The following is a 7,120-nucleotide window of genomic DNA, read 5'->3' as shown; positions in this document are numbered from 1 at the left end:
TACTAGATCAATAGTCAGGCTGAATATCTGAAATCAGTGGAAGCATTATGGGTGAGGCCCTACCTCCCATACAGAGAAGTCAGTAGAGTAGTTCCCTATCAACTCTCTGTTACTAGGTTCCTGCATCTAGTCTATATTAGCCAACAGAAGCTCCATTTGAAAATAGCTGATGGAAAGACCAAAATTTTTCAAGCACAGTAAGATATGAAATTGACAACTCCTTGTTGGTATGATAATTGTATTGTAGAGAAGTAATCCAATCAGATACAATTGTGGAATGTTTATTCTTTTTCCCCTTAAAAGAAAAAAAATAATATATAGGTCTACATGATTGATAATACATAATTGATTTTGGTATGTTTATTAATTTATTAAATCTTCCTTAATAGTAAATATATATTCTAAAAAGTTACTCTATGAGTTCAAAATAGGGGTTCAATGTACTTTTGAGTAGCATGTTTTCTTCCAAATCAAGTATTCTTTCAGAGATGAATAATAATACTCGCAGGAGATATGTAATATTTAAAAATAAATCTGTTCCAAAGAAGGATATCAGAAAAGCTGTGTTTTGTCTGAAATAGATTTACCATAATTTAAAATGCTGTATGTCTTTCATAACTATTTAAACAACTACTCAGAGTACTGGGAAAATCAATAGCCATTATAAATGTAATTTACTATAATCATAATTCATCAGCAGCTGCTGTTTCCCGCCAAATATTTAATTATGAACATGGGCATATGAAACATTCCTAATGACTGGGTAGAAATTGCTCTTTAGGATTTATAAACAGGGAAGAGCTAAATATTAAATCTGAGAACATGAGGTGGCAGAAATATAACAATGTACTCATTGTAATTTTATGGTGATGTGGATGAAGAAGACTACTTAACTGTGAGTTTTGTTATAATTGGTATCAAATGTCACAGTACATACTTTCTCTTTTAAAATTATTTCAATTATTTTCTGAGATTATAATAAAGGTATGCCATTTTGCCCTTGCCTTATTACTCTCAGCCTTTCCCATATACCTCTCTTTGCTCTTTTTCAAATACATGGCATATTTTATTTCATTGTTGTTGTTGTTGTTGTGTGTAGGCATGAATACATACATTCTTAAATGCATAAATACAACTTGCTCAGTCTGTATAATATCACTTGGATTTATGTTTTGGCTCAAAATGGAGACCAGGAAGCTTTGGTTAATGTGCATTGAGCAGTATTCATTGAATGCATGCCTTTACTTACTTTTTTTTTTTTTTGGAGATGTCTTTCTACATAGCTCTCTCTGTCCTGTGTAGACCAGACTAGCCGGGCACTCACAGAGATTGACCTGACACTGCCTTCTGAGTTCTGGAATTAAAGGCATGTGCCACCACAAGGTTGAATGCCAGTTCTTTAAAGTACAAAACCTGGTTGGTTTGGCATCCCATCCAAATGTATCTGCTTGCCTTTAAAGAATGTTGGGCCCAGCCGATTGGTTTGGATGTACCTGAAAGAAGTTAGGATTGAGAAAAGAAAGAGACAAGATACAGAAGTTAGAGTTAGGAGGACATTCAATGAATACTGCAGATGCCCCAATTTTATTACTCATTGCCCTTATATACCCAAAGCAAAAGGGGGGGGAGTCTTCCTTACCCATGATACAAGGAACAAACAAATGTAATTACCTCCCCAATACTCCAAACACCTGGCCACCACACCCTAAGTCAAACATCCTGTAATTTGGTGTTGAGGGTCAAAATATTCAGTAGCCACACTAAAGTGGGAAATTACCAATATGGAGCCAAGTAGAAATAGAAGGGTATTTAATAGGGAAAAGCCTTACTTACAGAGCGACCTAGCCAGACAGTGTGGCGGCAGTCTGTAAGCAAGCCAAAAAGCAAAAGCAAAAACGAAACCCAGCCACCTGAAACTCTCACTCTATGTCACCCTGACCACACCCTTGCAGGTGTGGTTAGGCTAACTCCTAAGCGGGCAGCTTCCCCTACACCACACCTTAGCCCAAACATCCTGATACTTAACCTTCAGGAGGAAGAATAGGTTTGAACTTTCGAAACTTAAGTCAAGATGGAATGGAGTCAATAAAAATGGGCCCTGACAAAGTTTACATCCTGGTTACCTGTTACCTGCTGTATTCATATTTCTTTGCTTTTCCTAACATTCAGTGTTATAATCCATATGAAGTCAATGAAGAATTTCAAATGTTCATTTTTGCCCTCAACACATGTGAAGTAATTCAAAGCAAATAATTTTAGAAACCATTTATTTTGTTGCCATGGTTTGGATAGTAAACTGCTGCCATCCATATCTTAATGTGTGTATTTATTTCATCTCTAAATATGTTCTGTACTCTCATCAGCATGGAATAGGCACCATGACATTTTTGAATTTCATGACATTTAAAACTGCAAAACTACTATAATTGTTAGGAAAAAGGAAAACATTATGGATTGTTAGCTAACATAAGACTCATGAACTGATTTTTCTTTGTCTTGCGGACATGCTAATATCATAAGAGGTAATTCTTATTTTGCCACCATGAAAAATTAATACCAGTATGACAAACCTCACAGGGGCTACAGGGAAATACTCTTGTAGTCTATTGAAGACAGCTTTCATTTGTCACGACAAATCTGTAGAGCCCTTTACTGGTATTCTTTCCAGAATTCCCAGAGGGGAGATAATTCTGACACATTCATCTTGCTACACCTTGATACTGACAAGTTCCTGTTGTGAAGCTCCCCTTGGTACTGAATCCAACAGGTTAGACTTTATGAAACCTCAAGTTGGAATTTCAAAGTTCCCATGACATACTTTTTTCATATGAAATACAAACAAAAATTGGCCTTTTGAACCCAGAATTGTTAGATGCCCTAAAAATTACAAATATTATTTGATTTTCCCCCTGAAGAATTACCTGAAGGACCTGGGTTCGCATTGCTTTTCCAACCCTATTTCCTAAGCAGCTTCTGATCATGTCCTCTCTCAGCTGCCCTGGCCTCTGCACTCTGTGATTCTCTTCAGGCTGTTGCCCTTGCTGTACTCCAGGAGACCCAGGGTTTCTTCATTTTATTTAGGTTTGCTCAAAGATTTCTTGATCTTTCTATAAAATTCTGTCCTCTCATATTGCTTTTCTTTAAATGCAATTGACATTAATACATCAAATATTGTCTTAATGAATCTTGTCCATGTGTGCCCTCTGTGGATGGTCTAGTACATTAATAACCCAGAAAATATGGAGCAAAGCATTCCATCTGCAGTTCCCAGAGTGCTGCATAGCCCCAAAGAAAAACACAGGAGATGTTTTACAGATGAAAATAACCTGAAGGCTGTGCATGGTGGCACATACCTTTTAATACCAGCACTTGGGAGGCATAGGCATGCAGATTCCTGTGAGTTAGTGGTCAGTCTGGTCTACATAGTGTTTTCCATGTCATCTGGGATTAAACAGTGAGAATGTGTATCAAAAATTAGCAAATAAAAAAACCAAAAATGAAAACAACCAGCCAGCAGAGAGCTGGCAAATTCAATCAGCTTTTTCAAGGTTATGACTTGGTAAACCTGATTTTAAAAACTGCTAGTATGCTATTGATCATGTTCATTATTAATAAAAAAAACTGATTATTAGCAGGGCGAGAAGAGATTGGGAGAGACACTCTGAGAAATAAGGTACTAGGGAAATGTCCTGAGATCTACAAGGATGACACAAACTAACAATCTAAGCAAAAGTGGAGAGGCTACCTTAAATGGCCCAATAATGAGATTGAGGACTAACTTATATTCCATTCTAGAGCCTTCATCCTGCAGCTGATGGAAGTAGAAGCAGATACCCACAGCTAAATACTGAACTGAACAGGATCCCAGTTGCAGAGAGGGAGAAAGTGATGAGAAAAGGGGTCAAGACCAGGCTGGTGAAACCCAAAGAAACAGCTTACCTGACAAGGGGGAGCTCATGGTCCCCAGACTGATAGCTGGGAAACCATCATAGGACTGATAGGGACTCCATGAATGTAGGTGTCAGTGAGGAGGCCTCAGAAATTGATGGGGCCTCTTGTAGTAGATCAGTACTTATCCCTAGCATAGGAATGGATTTTGGAGCCCATTCCACATAGAGAGATAGATATTTTCTCAGTCTAGACACACTAGGAAGGTCCTAGGCCATATTCCAAAGAATATTACAGACTCCGAAGACCCCCTATGGAAGGCCTCACCCTCCCTGGGGAGCAGAAAGAGTATGGGTTAGGTAGGGTATTAGTGGGGGGCAGGGGAAGATGAAAGAGAGAAAGGATTTGGTATTGGCATGGAAAACAATCATGTTTCTAATTTATATAAAAAATGGAGAAAAACAACAACAACAACAACAAACCCAAAGGGGGGAAAATATTCTGGTTTCAAAAATTAAGTCAAAAGACATGTTACCATGGGGAAGAAGTTCTGGTTTTATTTCCACAGAAAACCAGAGGCTGTGGATCATTCTGGGTTAAAAAGAAATCAGTTTTGTTCAAGAAAGATGCCCCTAAAAATTCTCCAATGGGAACAGCTGTCCCAGATGATCCAACACTTCAGATCACCTCCATTGCAGTTTCTTCTGAGTTCTTCATTCAGAACAATGTCAAAGCTGCTGGCTGAGATGATTCAGTCTGATAGACTACTCCAGTCAGGAATTGGCTACAATCTTAAATTTTCTCAGGTTTCCCCAAAGGTTACCAGTACTCCTAACTAACAGGAAATAGTCTAGAGTACTACGCTCACATTCCCCAAAACAATGGCTTATGGATGTTATCATTTAAGAGGGGTTGGTTATAGTATGTTATTGGTAATGGTCAAGAAAAAATCTGAACAAAGGAAGTTTAGATTCTGGGATATTGTTGTAAAACAAAAATGGGGGATATAGAAATGATAGGATTAAAGGGCATATTATTGATTCTACTTTAATCCAAATAACAACTATTAATCTTAAATATTTTACAATGGTATGGATTTTGTTTTATTGATACAAATTTAAAGTTAATTTTGTTATACTATATGTATATTTCTACTCTTATTATGGTATTTTGTTTATGTAGTTTATTTATAAATGTACAGTTAAAAATACAGATTAATAGACACCTATAATAGTCAAACTTATAGTCATATTAGGTAGGTTTTTGAGGTCATACCAGATATATTTCAGAATAATATGTAATCTTCAAACACTTCAAAGAGCTACAGTATATGACATTTAAAATGTTTTAATGACAGATTTTTCTCAACCTAAGTCATCTGCTCCTGGCAGCACTGATGTACTTAAAAGAAAACAATGGGCTTTGAAGAAAGTTCATATGGAGTGTGTTTTCTTTTTGCAAAGGTAGATATTTGGGCAAAGAAAGTACCCTTGCATCAATTACTGACACTTACTGTGCAAACTGGATCAGCAGGATGCACAAAATGTGGCTGCTGAACTTTGCCAAGACAAGGTAGGACATTCATTCAAATTTCCTGCTTCTAAAAAATATCTGTCAGATATTCTAGGCCTGTATGCCAAAAATAGATGCCCCAATGTTACAGAAGAAGATGGATGTGACTGTTGATGTAGCCATATGTCATTAGGTAACATTTCATCCTCTGGGGATCTTTAATGGAGTTAAATACTAAATAGTTAAACTTAGAGCTTACCTTAGTTATGATAGAAAGCAAATTAGGTATAAAACTTTAGACTCGCCAAGATAAGATAGATAATAGAGTATTTTCTCTAATTTTCTAAATATAAATTGATCAAATATTATAACTCTAATTCTTAATTAATAACTATTTTTATTGTATATATTTTTGCATGCTAAAGTTAAAACTTTCTTTTTTAATTATACAAAAAGGAGGAAATGTTGTGGAATAATCCTTCTGTATACTGCATGAATATATGTCTCTATGATTGGTTTAATAAACAGGCTGACTGGCCAATAGCTGAATGGGACAAAGTTAGGTAGGAAAGGCAAGTTAAGAATAATGGGATGATATCTTGCTCAGCTGAGACAGAGTGGTGTTGGGGTAGGGTGGTACCTTGGTCCTGCCTCAAAGAGATGATGGGACAGACTTAGTAGACTTCCTAGAGGAGGCCTTATCCTCTCTGAGAACCAGATAGGAGTTGGGGGGATAGTGGGAAGAGCAGGAGGAAAGGAGAGAGGGGGAACCAGGACTGGGATGTAAAAACAGTAAATTAATAAACAAATACAAAAGAAAGCAATGATGTGATGAGGAAGGGCAGAGTCAGAGGAATATTCAACCAGATGCTGATGGTGCAGGAGATTAATGTGTCATGTTTTTATTAAAGTGTTGCCACATGGCAGAGCATAAATAAGGAATATGAGTAACTTAAAATGTAAGAGTTAGTTAGTAACAAGCCAGAGCTAATTATTGGCTGGACATTTATAATTAATATCACCATCAGTATAGTAATTTGGAAGCAACTGCCAACACTAGTATAAAATCATTACCAGCATTTTGTATCATAGTTATTTCCAAGATGCCATTCAATTATTTGGCATCTTGTAAACATATATACATATATTCTTTTTATAATAAAATAAAATAAAAACACATACTAAGACACCAGAGTTGGACAAGACAAATAAACAGAAGGAAAAGAGCCCAAGAGAAGACACAAGAATCAGAGACATGCTAATTCAGGAATCACATAAAAATTCCAAATACATGTGTATTCTTAAATATATAGATGTAACCTGTTCAGATCTTATGTATGCAGGTTTTTAGGTATTGGATAGTGTACTTTCCCCAGGGGATGACTACCCCTCCCACTTTCAGCATCTTAGTTGTCTGTAGTTTTGGATAGGGCTGAGACCTTTTGAGCTTTCATCTATCCATGATAGACTGTGTATTGTTGTCCTTGTTCACTTTTTGTTTAGGCAGTGATGCTGGTGAGAATTTATGACTGTAGCTTGTGATCCTGCTAGTAGATACAATCTCACAGCAAACTCCTTGGTCCTCTGGCTCTACAATATTTCTACCTCCTCCTGTTCAATGATCCCTGAGTCTTAGATGCAGGAATGTTTTGTAGATGTATCCATTGGGACTGGATCCTACAACTCTGCATTTTGATTGGTTGTGGTTTTGTGCAGTGGC

The sequence above is a fragment of the Cricetulus griseus genome, chromosome 2, assembly GCF_003668045.3.
Source record: "Cricetulus griseus strain 17A/GY chromosome 2, alternate assembly CriGri-PICRH-1.0, whole genome shotgun sequence".
Taxonomy (NCBI): Eukaryota; Metazoa; Chordata; class Mammalia; order Rodentia; family Cricetidae; genus Cricetulus; species Cricetulus griseus.
This window is presented reverse-complemented; position numbering follows the sequence as displayed.